The 15,862-nt window shown below is 49.8% G+C and overlaps 1 protein-coding gene across 9 annotated transcripts in view; it reads left to right on the forward strand.

Moving 5' to 3' along the window:
- Window positions 1-15,862, forward strand: part of kdm6ba (lysine (K)-specific demethylase 6B, a) — a 69,889-nt gene that overhangs the window by 16,968 nt on the left and 37,059 nt on the right. For all 9 annotated transcript variants that reach the window (XM_072717207.1, XM_072717208.1, XM_072717205.1 and 6 more), the window contains one exon: window positions 12,249-12,503. The gene's annotated coding sequence lies outside the window, so the exon portion shown is untranslated. The remainder of the gene's footprint in view (window positions 1-12,248; window positions 12,504-15,862) is intronic.

Genomic DNA, 15,862 nt, shown 5'->3' on the forward strand with positions numbered 1-15,862 from the left:
TCTGCACCCATTGAGGTTTTCAGTGCATAGTACACCTGCCCCCTACAAAAGGTCACAGCTGCCAGGTGTATAGTTCAGTCAGGCATGCATTGGAACACACACATACACACAGACATACACACACAGACAGACACACACATACACACACAGACAGACACACACAGATGCCGCCATCTCACATAAAAACAACCCCCCCCATGGCGCCACTCAGTGTGCTTTCTGCTTTGTGTCACACAGCTCTTTAAACCCAAATGACCCAATTGCCAATTAAAAGAACGATCTTCACCGTTTATGGCTAAAATGACTGCGCTTTGTGACCGTAATACGGATGGTAATGGTTGTAAGGCATCAGAGCCGAGGTGGGGGGGGGGGGGGCGTCTCCTGTGCAGCCTGCTGCTATGAACAAAAGCAGATTCCCCCCCCATCTCTGGGAGCCGGAGGCCCCCTCAGGCAGGGGTGGACGCCGTGTTTTATGGCCCTGAGGAAAACCTCATCTGGCGTCACTCTGCAACACAGGCAGGGGGGCAGCCGAGAAGCAGGACGCTTTAACCCCACGCCGGTTAAAATGCACAAACACATGGTGTGTCAGGCACAGTAACTGTCCATTGTAAGCTGACACGCACACTCAGGTATGCGCCAATCCTCAATGCTCTCACGCACTCACACCTGCAGTCACAGTCAGACTGTGAGCATGCTCATCAACAGGCTGTGCCCCGCAAGCGTGAGGCGGCATGAAGGCCGCCTATTTACCTGTAATAGCAGTGAGAAGCTTGAGGTGCATTGAGTCTCTGTCGGCCTGCTGATAGCGAGCAGCCTGGGGTTTTCCTGAATTCCACAGCCCGTAGATGTGCCATGGCTACAGGCCAGCGCAGTCCAGCCTCCCCTTAGCAGGCTGTGCTCCCCAGCGGTCTGCAGGGACAATGCTGGGTCACGTCCAACCCCAAGGAGAAGGATCCCAGCTGGCAGCCAGAGACATGCCTGTTATTCTCTGCCTCTGTCCTTCTGCCTCTGCAAGGAAAGCAAACACATTTCGCCATAATGAGGCACAAAAGCTGTTTGTCAGACATTTATTCATCTTTTTTTTTTTTCTTGTACACGTTGATATTTGTGTAATGATCTCTATTTAGCTTTTGAATTGTTTTGTATCCGTCCATAGTGGTGTTATGGTCATAGTGCCCCCTATATGCAGAGCATAGTCATAACAGGACCTTTAACTTTGTGACTCTTACTGTGTATCATTAGGTTGAGTATCAGCTATTAATGGCATCTGACAGTCAGCACTTTGGTATGTTTTTCGTTGGTTTTCAAAGCAACACAAGGCAACTAACAAAGTTCCAAAGAATCCAGATTGTGTCTGAACTGCAGGTGCATCAGTCACACACAGTACAAATTATCATGCATCAAGGGCAGCATGAGAGCGTCTGCCCAGCACACAGACAGCAGCCACTGCCTTTCTCTCAGCCTAAACCTTATGAGCATAAGAAAGTGGGTGAAAGTTGACTTTTTTCCCCCCATTATCAGAGGTGCACGTTTGGTGCTCTTTACACTGGCACATGCCTATTCGCTTGTGGATATAAGCAGTTTGTGAACTACGGACCCACCGTAAATTCCTGCTTTGGGAAGCTTGTGACGTACAGGCCTTACTGAGTCACAGATGTGCTGATTCAGTTCTGTGGTCACTTTTGAGGTTGTGGTGTTTGCGAATATCATGTTAATTGTCCATCTAACCAGTTCAGTGATGTCTGACCGATCCACTCAGCAAATACTGCTGCTGTTTTCCAGCCGTCCCCGTAACCCATAATGCCATAGTAAGTCTGACTGACGTACCTGCCATTCACACACTCTTTGGAACTTTGTTAGTTACTTTGTTTCTCTGAAAACTCATAAATCAAACAGCCCTGACTCTCAGGCTGCTGTAGTACCTGACACACAAACTGCTAACTGGCATTTGACCTACTTATTAAGACTCAACAATGGATTGTAATGTGTTTGTCTACTTGCAGTTCCCCCTCTGCCTCTCTCTGCTCTCTCTGTCTTTCCATCCTTTCCGTCTCCTTCCCCTTCGGCGGCGTCACTTCCGGGCGTCCCCCCCGCACGAAACCACCCAGCACGCAGGCAGGCGCGCACACACACACACACACACACACACACACACACACCGCAGTCCATGGGGCGCCTGCTCCATCGGTGGTCCCATCCTGGTGCTTCGCGTTACTGGCATCTGTTAGTCAGGTGCCCTTTATCATCTCTGCTAATGGTCGTCACCGAAGTCACACACACACACTACACACACACTACACACACACTGTACAGGCCCACCCTTTGATTTTTAAAATACAAAACGATACACTGCTTTTTCAAACTTTTATTAAAAGAATATATTAGAAATATTTAAAATAAATGTAACTCACTGGTTTTCAAGTGTAATGTAACAATTAACTTTGCATTGTAAGTGCAATTTAATGAATGCAAGTGCACCCCCTGCCTTTATCACTGCAGCACAGATTCACTGCATCCTTTTCAGCAATTTTTGGAAATAACTTGTGTCCAAACGCTCCGAGCCCCTTTTCAAGCACGTAAACAATTCTGTCTCATTTGCTAGGTGCTTATTTTAAAGTCCATCTACTCCGTCTTTGCTTGACTATATTAAGAGATGCCGGTTTCTCTGTTCACATAGCTCACAGCCCTCAGACTATTACAGTCATCTTCCAGTTTCTTTCTTCTGCCTTTGATGTCACCTTCTCTGCCCCAGACTGTTTCCAGTCACTGTACTGTGGTGTACGGGGCCTGGCACGCCTGTGCACAGAGATGGTGCGAGGAGACTCACAGCTGCATGTGAGCTTAAGGAATGTTAGGCCAAGCGCAGCTGAAGTGGGCTGTATTCAGAGCAGCTTCCCTGCATTGGATCTTTACCTGCTGATCCCAGATCAGTTTTGTTTGCCTCAAGGTTCTTCACAATGGATGGGGGGCGGGGGGGCTGCTAATATGTTAAGCCCTCTAAAGGGCTGTGAGCGTTTGAACACCTGGCTCTGCATACCAAGACGGCATACCCTGCATACCCCCCCCCCCCCCCTCCCTCCCCACACACACAGACACACACACCCCTCCTCAGGCCGTTGACCTGGTAGACAGGGTCTGTTGTGTCTGCACGTGCGTTTGTGTTTATACGTGGCATGTTTTTGTGGGGGGGGGGGCATGCTTGCGTAATTACGGGAAGCCTTTGAAGTCTGGGCTTAGGAGGCTTAAGAAGCCCCTCTCTGTAAAACCCCTCCTTCCTCAGACTCTCTCTCGCTCGTTGTACTGAGAGTGTGCTTCAGCCTCCAGCCACCAGGGGAGCACAGCCAATGGGTTTCCTGTCAGTGACATGCACACACGCTTGACCTGTAGCTATGTTAACATTAGTGCTTTCAAGCAGCTCAGACTCCTCCTGGGGGGGTTCCTGGGTCACTGGGTGTAGGAGCAGCTCCTGATCCTTCCTGGCCAATAGCTGGGGGGGGTTTGCCATGTCAACTAGACGACTGTCTGGGTATTTAATTTGCTACCATGGTAACGTGGGAGGGGCCAGCATGTCAAGTGGGGGCACGGGGCCAGACTGGAAGGAACTCGCGGCCACATGCGCGTGGCTGCCTGACTGGTTTGCGTGAATCATCACCCTCTCCGGTTTCATCATCTTCCGCCGGCACTCACGGCAGAGACTGACACACAGGGCTATTTTTGTGAGCAGCCGTGCCCCCGCTCTCCCTGTGGCCAGCCGCGGGGGTGACTCACGCCAGCTGCACATGGGGACCCGCTGCTAAAAATGGCCGGGAGTCGGCCACAGGTACAGGCGAGCGCACCGCATTGCGCAGACACATATGCAGGCACAGGCAAGCGAACCACGCAGACACAGGCGAGCGCACCGCATTGCGCAGACACATATGCAGGCACAGGCAAGCGAACCACGCAGACACAGGCGAGCGCACCGCATTGCGCAGACACATATGCAGGCACAGGCAAGCGAACCACGCAGACACAGGCGAGCGCACCGCATTGCGCAGACACATATGCAGGCACAGGCGAGCGCACCGCATTGCGCAGACACATATGCAGGCACAGGCAAGCGAACCACGCAGACACAGGCGAGCGCACCGCATTGCGCAGACACAAATGCAGGCACAGGCAAGCACACCATGCAGACACACATGGGCACAGAGACACACGCAGGCATGTCAGCCAGCTGTGCGCACTCTGCATCTGTGTCTGCTGATGACCCCCCCCACCCCCATAAATCCCTGCACTGCGTAAATATAGTAACTCCTTTGTATCGACTCTAAGAGATTCCAGATGCTGACCCAGTCACTGGTGTGTAGGAATCCCTCTGTGTCTCATGACCCTCGTCACTGTGCGTCACCGAGCGCATTCACACAGATACATCCTCCCATAGAGGATCGGTGTGCTCTTATCCCAGGGTCCAGTTTAGCTGAAAACATGCTGGTCTGTGTGCAGGGGAGTGAGTGTGAAGGTAGGGCTAGTAGTCACTGTTGATGTGTGTGTGTGTGTGTGTGTGTGTGTGTGTGTGTGAGAGAGAGAGAGAGAGAGGGGCTCATGCATGCTCACACACGCACACAGACGGGTCAGGCTTCTGAGATCAAGGAGGTCACGGGTGGACAGCTGTCCACGAAAGCCACACGTCTTCTGTGTGTGTGTGGGGGGGGGGGGGGTCAGGCCAGACCACCAGGGGTCAGAGGTCAGCACATGCTTTTGTGTTTCTGCGCGTGTTTGATGGCGGTGAGTCTGCCTGCATCTCTCTCGGGCTTAGGGCTACCTGCTGTGTGTGCGTTTGCCACATTTCCTCACGACGGGGAGCAGGGCACCGGCCTTAACGCTGTCATTGCTCCCACACCTGTCCTCGCACGGTGCCGGTTCCTGGTGCCAGAACCCTGTGCGCTGGGGGGTGGGGGGTGGGATGCAGGTGGCTTCACATTCCACCTCTCCTGCAGATGGCCGGGGCTCCAGGCCAGGGAGGGACGCGCCGACCATCTAGGCGTTTATTCTGGCCCATGGCTCTACCCCCTCGGGGTCTGTCTGTGCCACATCTGGAGCTGGCCTGGGGTGAACAGGTGTGGCCCGCGGCAAGAGAGCTGACCCCAGATCAGCACAGTCATCCGCATTGCCACAAAGAGACACCAAAGGAAATAAGAATGTGTGTGTCAGGAATTAAACACATCAACAAAGGAATGTGTGTGTGTCTGTGCACCAGGGAATAAACACACACATCTCAGGTTAAAGAGCTATCTTAAGGAACCTGTATAGGTTTTTTCTTTTTTTAGATTAAATTAGGGCTGTCAAAATTAACGCGTTAACGCGGATTAATCCATCATCATGATTAGTCTGATTAAAATTTTTAACGCAATTAACCCATCTGCAGCGCAGAATGATTCAAAATCCCTGAAATGTCTCTGTTAACCCATTTCGGGCAGTTTTAGTGCATTCCATTTGCGCTCGGAACTCGTATTCCGAGTCGGATTCCGGAGTTTTGAAGCCGGAAGTAACTACATGCGCTCCAGTTTCTCGGAGATCCGAGAAATATCTCGGAGCAGCACAGAGGATCCTGAGTTCAGAATCCTAGATGGCTGCGCCCTTAATCAACAGAAGGGAAAGTTTTACTTTTATACTGTTTAAGCACTACTTCTCATTTGTGGCTCATTAAATCGGTCGCACACGCTATATCGTCCAACTTATCTGTGGATGTATTGCTACGGAGTTTTATATGTAAAGCACCGCACGTAATGTGTTATCAAAACACATTAGGAGAGGTAGATCCTGTTTAACAAATCTGTTGGAGTTTTTTGAGGAAGCTACTCAGGAAGTTGATGATAAGAAGGCCTATGATGTCATCTATTTAGATTTCCAAAAGGCTTTTGATGTTGTTCCCCACAAGAGGCTCTCACTTAAACTCAAAGCGACAGGTATTTTAGGAACTGTAGCGACTTGGATTGATAACTGGTTAACGGATAGGAAGCAGCGAGTAGTTATAAGAGGCTCGATGTCACAGTGGGCCTGCGTTCATAGTGGGGTACCGCAGGGTTCAATTTTAGGACCACTTTTGTTCCTAATTTACATAAATGATATAGACACCAATATATACAGTAAACTGGTGAAATTTGCAGATGACACCAAGGTGGGTGGTGTAGCAGATACTGAACTAGCGGCTCAGCAGCTACAGCGGGATCTTAATTTAATTAGTGACTGGGCTGACACCTGGCAGATGAAATTTAACATAGACAAATGTAAGGTACTCCATGTAGGGAGCAGAAATATAAAGTACAGGTATTTTATGGGACCTACTGAAATAAAGGTAGCTGATTATGAGAAAGACCTTGGTGTGTATGTTGATGCTTCCATGTCTCATTCTCGCCAGTGTGGGGAAGCAATAAAAAAGGCCAATAGGATGTTGGGGTACATCTCCAGGTGTGTGGAGTTTAAGTCAAGGGAGGTAATGCTAAGATTATACAATTCCTTGGTGAGACCTCACCTAGAATATTGTGTACAGGTTTGGTCACCATATCTTAAAAAGGACATAGCGGCCTTAGAAAAGGTGCAGCGTAGGGCCACAAGAATGATTCCTGGTCTTAGAGGAATGTCATACGAGGAAAGGTTATTTGAGCTAAATCTGTTCAGCCTCAAGCAAAGGAGACTGAGGGGGGACATGATCCAGGTCTATAAGATTCTAACAGGTTTGGATGCTGTTCAACCGAATAGTTACTTCAGCATTAGTTCAAATACAAGAACTCGTGGCCATAGGTGGAAATTAGCGGGAGAACATTTCAAACTGGATTTAAGGAAGCACTTCTTTACACAGCGTGTAGTCAGAGTATGGAATAGTCTTCCTGATAACGTAGTGCAAGCTGAATCCTTGGGTTCCTTTAAATCAGAGCTAGATAAGATTTTAACAACTCTGAGCTATTAGTTAAGTTCTCCCCAAGCGAGCTCGATGGGCCGAATGGCCTCCTCTCGTTTGTATAGTTCTTATGTTCTTATGTTCTTAAAAGACAATGGCAATTAACCGGGCTAGAATTGGACTTTATGATTAGTTGGATTATTTGTCGGATTTACGGTAGTTCATGCTAATTGTAAGCCAACGAAGATAAAGACCATTTAAACTGAGGTACCTTAAATCCGACAAATTGTCCGGCTAAGCAAAAAATCTTGCTTTTTGATATGGGTACATGGTATTGCACTTCTGTGGCAGATGGAATGCATCCGACTCATGTTCAAGATGTTCAATAAACATGTTAAGTGCATATATATTCCCTTTTTTCTTGAGTGTGTTTGCTCATGCAAAATTAAATGTGATTAATATAGATTAAAAATGAATGATATTTAATCGTGATTAATCGAAATTAATCCACAGCAACCCTGTGATTAATCTGATTAAAAATTTTAATCGTTTGACAGCACTAGATTAAATATTTCTAGTGTCTGCTTTGCTCTCTTTCTTTGCAATGGTGTCTCATGTGCTCTGTCCACTGCTTCCTGCTTAGCGATTATTTGAGCCTTATGCAACTAGATGTTTTCCTGGAGGTGTTTAGACTCGTCTGCCTGTCAGTTCATTCTGTGCTGGTCCGTCTCTCACTAACCCTGGGCCTGTCTGGCTCCCATGGTCTGGCCTGTTCACCCCAGGTTCTCCTCTGCCTCGCTTCTCCATGTAGGCCTGGGCTCGCTCCGCACTCACCTCAGTTGCTGCTGCTTGTGTCTGAGCTCGTGTTGTCTCTGTTGTATTGTTTATGATAGAGGAGGACAGATTTCTCTTCGGACCCTGATCCAGCTCGCCGCTCCTGGTCCTTGTGCCGTGAGCAGAGCGCAGATTGGCCCACCAGTGTGCTTCAAATCACCCGTGGTGATTGCACTCTGTTTGTCTTTGAGGCAGTCGGCAGCCCCCTGCTTCGCTGAACCCTGTCGTGTCCCAGTTAGGTACAGAAGATCAGCAACGGCCACATCGATCTTGTCACTTACATACTTAACCTCTCACCAGCCCACTGAAGGCCTCATGCTGATTTAGTGTAATTACAGAGACAACAGGAGGTGAAGGGATAGACAGGAGGTGAGGTTACAGACAGGAGGTGAGGAGAGGGCAGGAGGTGAAGTTACAGACAGGAGGTGAGGAGAGGGCAGGAAGTGAGGTTACAGACAGGAGGTGAGGAGAGGGCAGGAGGTGAGGTTACAGACAGGAGGTGAGGAGAGGGCAGGCGGTGAGGTTACAGACAGGAGGTGAGGTTACAGACAGGAGGTGAGGAGAGGGCAGGAGGTGAGGTTACAGACAGGAGGTGAGGAGAGGGCAGGCGGTGAGGTTACAGACAGGAGGTGAAGTTACAGACAGGAGGTGAAGTTACAGACAGGAGGTGAGGAGAGGGCAGGAAGTGAGGTTACAGACAGGAGGTGAGGAGAGGGCAGGAGGTGAGGTTACAGACAGGAGGTGAGGAGAGGGCAGGCGGTGAGGTTACAGACAGGAGGTGAGGTTACAGACAGGAGGTGAGGTTACAGACAGGAGGTGAGGTTACAGACAGGAGGTGAGGTTACAGACAGGAGGTGAGGAGAGGGCAGGCGGTGAGGTTACAGACAGGAGGTGAGGTTACAGACAGGAGGTGAGGAGAGGGCAGGAGGTGAGGTTACAGACAGGAGGTGAGGAGAGGGCAGGAGGTGAGGTTACAGACAGGAGGTGAGGAGAGGGCAGGCGCTGAGGTTACAGACAGGAGGTGAGGAGATGACTGTTTACTGTAGGGGTAGGAATTGGAAATGACCACCCAAATCAATATCAAATCCATATTTGCCGATTTGATATTTATCACAATTTCAAATACTTTTTGCTGAAGAACATTTCAGGCCTACATTTAACGTAAATAGATGGGCTGTGTCATATTCATCATTAACGGTTTTTGGTTTGGAACATGCGTTGAACGAATGAATACATTTCTTGACACGGGCGAAACCTAAACTCACAAGCAGATGTGCAACACTACGCTAATTGTGGCTGTGAGCTGATTACGGCTCAGACCGAAGAAATGAAAGACCCTCCCATGTCACTGAGATCAGGAGTTTGGGAACATGACACGAACACCAGAGAGAGTCGTCGATAAGACTGTCTCTGTTACACCAAACTCAGATGCTCATTCGAGACGACATCACCTGAGTGTGTGTATGACCAGGGCAAGGCAGAAACAGCCTCTGCACATTATTAATGACTTAAAGACAATTTTGGCAGGAAATTCAGACGGGGCTAAAAAAAAAAATTAATTGTGATTGTTATGATGGAATCATTTTTTTGAGTTACATAATTAGTTTTAGTCTGTAAATAAGCGTCTCTTAGGCTTTGTTATTCAGACATGCTGACAGATGCGCTGCCTTCAGATTGCAACTGTTCCTAATTGTGTTCACAGGTTTAATGACAAACAGTTTTGATCCAGATTCTGTTTCCCTGCTAAACCAAATTTGCACCAAACAGTGAACCCAAGCAGATAGCCATTCTCATGTCTAGGTGGTCCAGTTTGCCCAGACATGGGATTTAAAAGTCTCTGCACTCTGCTCCTTGATGGTCTCACCATGCCAGACTGGCACATATCAGTCCCATAACAAAATCAGCCTCTGTGCGACTGGGCACACTTATTAGCTGGAACAAATGCGACCAACATAATTACAGTAGATCATGATTTGTAACTGGATTGATTTTTCCCTCCACCGCTAGTTTACTGTATGCAGTGTCCTTTACATTTTCCTGGGGCCTGACGTGTGTGTGTGTGTCTGTGTGTGTGTCTGTGTGTGTGCGTGCGTGCGTGCGTGCGTGTGTGTGTGTGTGTGTTCTCCTCATGCCCATGTGTGACAGCCCGTGGTGTTCAGCAGCCCCCTTGCCAGCAGTATTTCTGGTGCCTGCATTCTGCCCAAAATGCCCCTGCCAGGCCTTTCATCACCCATGTGCCTGGCTTTGCCGAGATGCCCTCAGACGCGAGCGGGAGGTCACAGCCGAGCGGCTTGTCACAGTGGCCGCATCCCAGCTGCGCACACACACACACACACACACACACACAAACAGACACAGTTCATATATTCCTATCTTTATGGGGACTCTCCATCCGTTTCTATAGGAAAACCCTAATCCCAGCTATGACGACCTTAACCATAAGTAACCAAATAAAACAGGTTTTACCGCGTGGGCACATTTGGTCCCCAGTGTGGTAAATACAAAGCCAGAGACTCCCGCTGCCCACCCAGCCGCCAGCTACAGTCCAGCAGACAGCAGCTTGTGTTTTCATTGCTCCTCCCAGGGGTTCGGTACCAAAACCCGGCGCCAATATGGCGCTGGTTCCTATGCGACCGGTATGTACCAGACTGTACTGCAAAGCAGATTTTGGTGCCTCATTTCAGTGCCACCAACGTGTCTGAGCTGTCGATTGAAATGCCGGCCCTGTGGTGCTCAGCAACAGAAGCATCACTGCGCCTCCAGTGCAGTCACCTGGTAACGTTACACCTGCTCTGATGCTAGCAGACTGTTAGGTAGCAGCTACCTTAAGCACAGATAAAATGCCTCAAGCTAAAAGGTCTCTGCAGTGGGGGTGGGGGGTGGTTTAGGCCCCTGTGGACCCCCTGCAGTGGCTGAGCGAGTCCAGCCAGCTCCCGCCGTGCAATACTTCCTATGCTGGCAGCCTGTAGCATGTTCCGTGCCTGGCATCACCACACGATGGCGTGCAAACTGGCCAGGGTGCCACTCTGCAACTGTACGCACGGCTATGTGGAGGCTAAGGCCTGTTTGTGTTCATGCCGTGCAGTGCTGGTTACTTTGGGAAAGTGGCACTGGAGCAGCATGTGTGTGTGTGTGTACATGTGCATATGTGTGTGTGTGTGTGCAGGCTTGTGTGCATGTTTCTGCCCTAGCTGGCCCCCATCTCCCTTAGCAGCTGTGAACATACGCTAGATTTCTAAAAATAACCCATAAAGCCGCTTCCGCACCCTCAGCTCCCCCCAGCCCCCTGTGCCAGAGCTCCCTCCCCCCGCCTCTCCCATATCCGACAGCTCCACCCTGTCATGAAATGCAAGCTGTCCCTGGTATACATTCCACATGGCATAAGCCTCTGAGGAGCATACCAACTCTGCAGAAAAAAGAGGGGGTGTTATGTGTAGGGAGGGGAGTGAGCTGATCATATGTTTTCCTTATTTCACAATGAATTTGTGTCCAAATGGCTGGGCTCCAAATGCTTGTGGTTTGGAAATGAGTTTTGTCAGTAGCCGCTCTATCCTCTGCTCCCCCCGTGCAGTGATGAGCGGCCCCTTCACTGTTGTCAGGCAGAACGAGGGCGGTGAGTGAGCCCAGCTGTCTTTAGGTAAATAGTTTGGCCTCTCTTAAAGGGGGGAGCAGACCTGGTGGGGATTCCACATTTGCAGAAAACATGTCTGGGGGCTTGGAAAGCCTGTAAGGGTTAATGGCCGGGTGTGAACATCGGTGCCTCATTATCTTATACACACAGTGTGCAAAAACAGGCACACGGGCTCACCTCCTCTGCTTGTCACACACAACATACAACACACGTGTTCACATGGTACGAGCTCACACACAATCCTGTCTTTTCCACATATGCAGTGCGCACCTGCAACCACGCACACTCGAATGCACTCACTCACCCTTCTCGCCCATTAAACTGGTGACAGGTCATTTGGTTACCTCAGTGTCAGAGGTCACAGAGATCATTCACAGCTTGCCTCTGACTAGCCCTCTGAACTAGAGAGCGGAGGTCCAAGGCCTGACCTCTCCGTTCTCGCAGGTCCGTCGGGCAGCGCACCGGACAGACCATGATTGATGGACCCCTTGCGACTGAGATGAGGCCGGCAGCAGTAAAGATGGCGCTCATCCGTCAGCTGCAGCAATGGGTCATGTTTGGGAATAGTGAGGGCAGAAAGTGGGGTGGGGGGGGTGAAAATTCACTGGGGCTGCGCAGAGGCAGCTGCCGTGTTTCAGCTGAGGTGGCATGAAGGCTCTGAGCCCCCTAACAGCCACCTAGAGGAGCCCACTCTCTGCCTTTGTGTGTCTGAGCTTTACCTGAGGGTTAAAGACACAGGCAGCCTCTTCCGAAGCTGTAATCAGCCACTGTGGCAGTCAATGGGCCCTGGCTCCATCCTGCTCCTGCTTCCACACACGTCGCTGCTTAAGGGCCCCACATGCATAGCTGCTGTAGCTGTGAGTCCCTCAAAGCCTCACATGTTCCTGTCTCCTTTTATCCCAGGGCCGACACGTGAACGAGCTCCTCCGATTGGCTCCTGGGGACAGCACTGGGCGCTCTCCTTAAAGGGGGTGGCAGGCACGAGCAAGACTGGTCTAGTGATATGGCAGCAAGAGTGGGACACCCCCTCTGGTGGGTGGAAGGTCCCAAACATGGCCACTTACGATAGGGCTGGAAGCAACACCCACCCACTGGAAAGAGGGGAACATTAGACCACACCCACAGTGAAGACAGGAAAGAAAGAGGAGACGGGGCCAGGTAAGAGAGACCTCCTGTGTGTGTGTGTGTGTGTGTGTGTGTGTGTGTGTGACGGGCGCCTGATGGATCATTGCAGCTCTGCGCCCACCGAGAGGCACACAGAAACAGCCTGCTAATGGCCTGCAGCTCCCCTGGCATTACCTGATACTCCCCACCTGCTGGCTTCCCTGGGGGGGGGGGGACAGCAGACAGGAAAGAGGGAGGGAGAGGGCTGCCCCATCACCTCCTTTATCCCCCAGGACTGGGGCCTTTGTTAGGCCTGGCGTGGGTGAGGCCGCTCCTCAGGGCGTGGTCTCGCACCCGCAGGACTTGCTTCCTCAACCACTGAGCCTGCAGACACACAGCCTTCCTCTCTCACACACTCCCACTCATTCATTTGCCCGCAGTGTGTGTGTGTGTGTGTGTGTGTGTGTGTGTGTGTGTTACAGTGCGTCTGTACCCTGCATGTGTGTGTGTCTGTATTACAGTGTGCCCGTCTCCTGCAAAGATATAGATACCTAATCTGTGTATGTTTGTGTGGGTGTGTTGGAGTTGGATGGATACCAAAATTTTGACTTTGATACTGATACCAGCTTAGGTACCTTGATATCAATACAAAATCAATATTGAATCAATACTGTAAATCATTCCCATTTAAATATTTATATTACGTTGAAGTAAACAAGCCTATTATGAATTAATCCAACAGCAATAGCCTGTGATATAGTTTTAACTATCAGTGAAATAGACTTAGATTAAACTCCATTCAGTGCAAAGATTTTGATATTAATTTGGCTGTTACAAAACCTCTTTGTTAATACAGTAACGTTAGCTTTATATTTGTCTTTCATCTGTTCGTCATTTAGCCTACTTTTCATCATCGGGGAAAGGCATGTGGACATGACTTTAAAGGGAAATACGGAACATAAAAAGTTGAATTACATTACAATCATGTGTCTTACATCTGTTATCATGCACACCTGCCCGTCTTTAAACTTATATAAGTCAGGGTCAGCCAGAGATGTGTTGCCCCTTTGTAGCAGCGTTTGGATACCAGGGCTGTTGGATCTGCAGGTTCACCCTCTGCCTTCTGTTTAAAGCCAGAATAATGGCAAATCTCACTTGTGCTGCCCTGTTTGTCGACCAGAGATAGGCAGTGGATAACAACGGTTTCCATCTTCCATCTGCGTAACTTCTCCATAGAGGAGACATGTGAAATGAGTGTGATTGTGTGCAAATTTGGCACATCTACAGCGTAACTTAACTTCTGAAAGTGTTTTTAGATGTGTGGTAAAGAGATATACAGCACATCTTCATCAAAAGTCAAAGTCTGCAAAATGGTAGAATTGTACAGTTTAAATTTTGTTGTATTTTTAGGCAGTACGATACTGATAGCGGGTTTTTTTTGTTTACTGTAACCCAGACCCGCACGTGCAGGTTACAGACGCACCATAACACAGATACACGCACGTGCAGGTTACAGACGCACCGTAACACAGATACACGCACGTGCAGGTTACAGACGCACCGTAACACAGATACACGCACGTGCAGGTTACAGACGCACCGTAACACAGATACACGCACGTACAGGTTACAGACGCACCGTAACACAGATACACGCACGTACAGGTTACAGACGCACCGTAACACAGATACACGCACGTGCAGGTTACAGACTCACCGTAACACAGATACACGCACGTGCAGGTTACAGACGCACCGTAACACAGACACACGCACGTGCAGGTTACAGACGCACCGTAACACAGACTCACGCACGTGCAGGTTACAGACGCACCGTAACACAGATACACGCACGTACAGGTTACAGACGCACCGTAACACAGATACACGCACGTGCAGGTTACAGACGCACCGTAACACAGATACACGCACGTGCAGGTTACAGACGCACCGTAACACAGATACACGCACGTGCAGGTTACAGACGCACCGTAACACAGATACACGCACGTGCAGGTTACAGACGCACCGTAACACAGATACACGCACGTGCAGGTTACAGACGCACCGTAACACAGATACACGCACGTGCAGGTTACAGACGCACCGTAACACAGATACACGCACGTGCAGGTTACAGACGCACCGTAACACAGATACACGCACGTGCAGGTTACAGACGCACCGTAACACAGATACACGCACGTGCAGGTTACAGACGCACCGTAACACAGATACACGCACGTGCAGGTTACAGACGCACCGTAACACAGACTCACGCACGTGCAGGTTACAGACGCACCGTAACACAGATACACGCACGTGCAGGTTACAGACGCACCGTAACACAGATACACGCACGTGCAGGTTACAGACGCACCGTAACACAGATACACGCACGTGCAGGTTACAGACGCACCGTAACACAGATGCACGTAAATGCAGGTTACAGACGCACCGTAACACAGATACACGCACGTAAATGCAGGTTACAGACGCACCGTAACACAGATACACGCACGTAAATGCAGGTTACAGACGCACCGTAACACAGATGCACATAAATGCAGGTTACAGACGCACCGTAACACAGATGCACGTAAATGCAGGTTACAGACGCACCGTATCACAGATACACGCACGTAAATGCAGGTTACAGACGCACCGTAACACAGATACACGCACGTAAATGCAGGTTACAGACGCACCGTAACACAGATACACGCACGTAAATGCAGGTTACAGACGCACCGTAACACAGATGCACGTAAATGCAGGTTACAGACGCACCGTAACACAGATGCACGTAAATGCAGGTTACAGACGCACCGTAACACAGATGCACGTAAATGCAGGTTACAGACGCACCGTAACACAGACTCACGCACGTGCAGGTTACAGACACACCGTAACACAGATGCACGTAAATGCAGGTTACAGACACACCGTAACACAGATACACGCACGTGCAGGTTACAGACGCACCGTAACACAGACTCACGCACGTGCAGGTTACAGACGCACCGTAACACAGATGCACGTAAATGCAGGTTACAGACGCACCGTAACACAGATGCACGTAAATGCAGGTTACAGACGCACCGTAACACAGACTCACGCACGTGCAGGTTACAGACACACCGTAACACAGATGCACGTAAATGCAGGTTACAGACACACCGTAACACAGATACACGCACGTGCAGGTTACAGACGCACCGTAACACAGACTCACGCACGTGCAGGTTACAGACGCACCGTAACACAGACTCACGCACATGCAGGGCTGACTGTGTGGAGTCTGTCTGCATGTGCCCTCCGGTGAGGATGTAGATATGGCTGGGAGCAGTGGGATGGGACCAGAGAACAGTACATTTCTGGGGAAAAAAGCCATGAATTATGCATTTCTTTTT

The sequence above is a fragment of the Paramormyrops kingsleyae genome, chromosome 10 (genome assembly GCF_048594095.1).
Source record: "Paramormyrops kingsleyae isolate MSU_618 chromosome 10, PKINGS_0.4, whole genome shotgun sequence".
Lineage (NCBI taxonomy): Eukaryota > Metazoa > Chordata > Actinopteri > Osteoglossiformes > Mormyridae > Paramormyrops > Paramormyrops kingsleyae.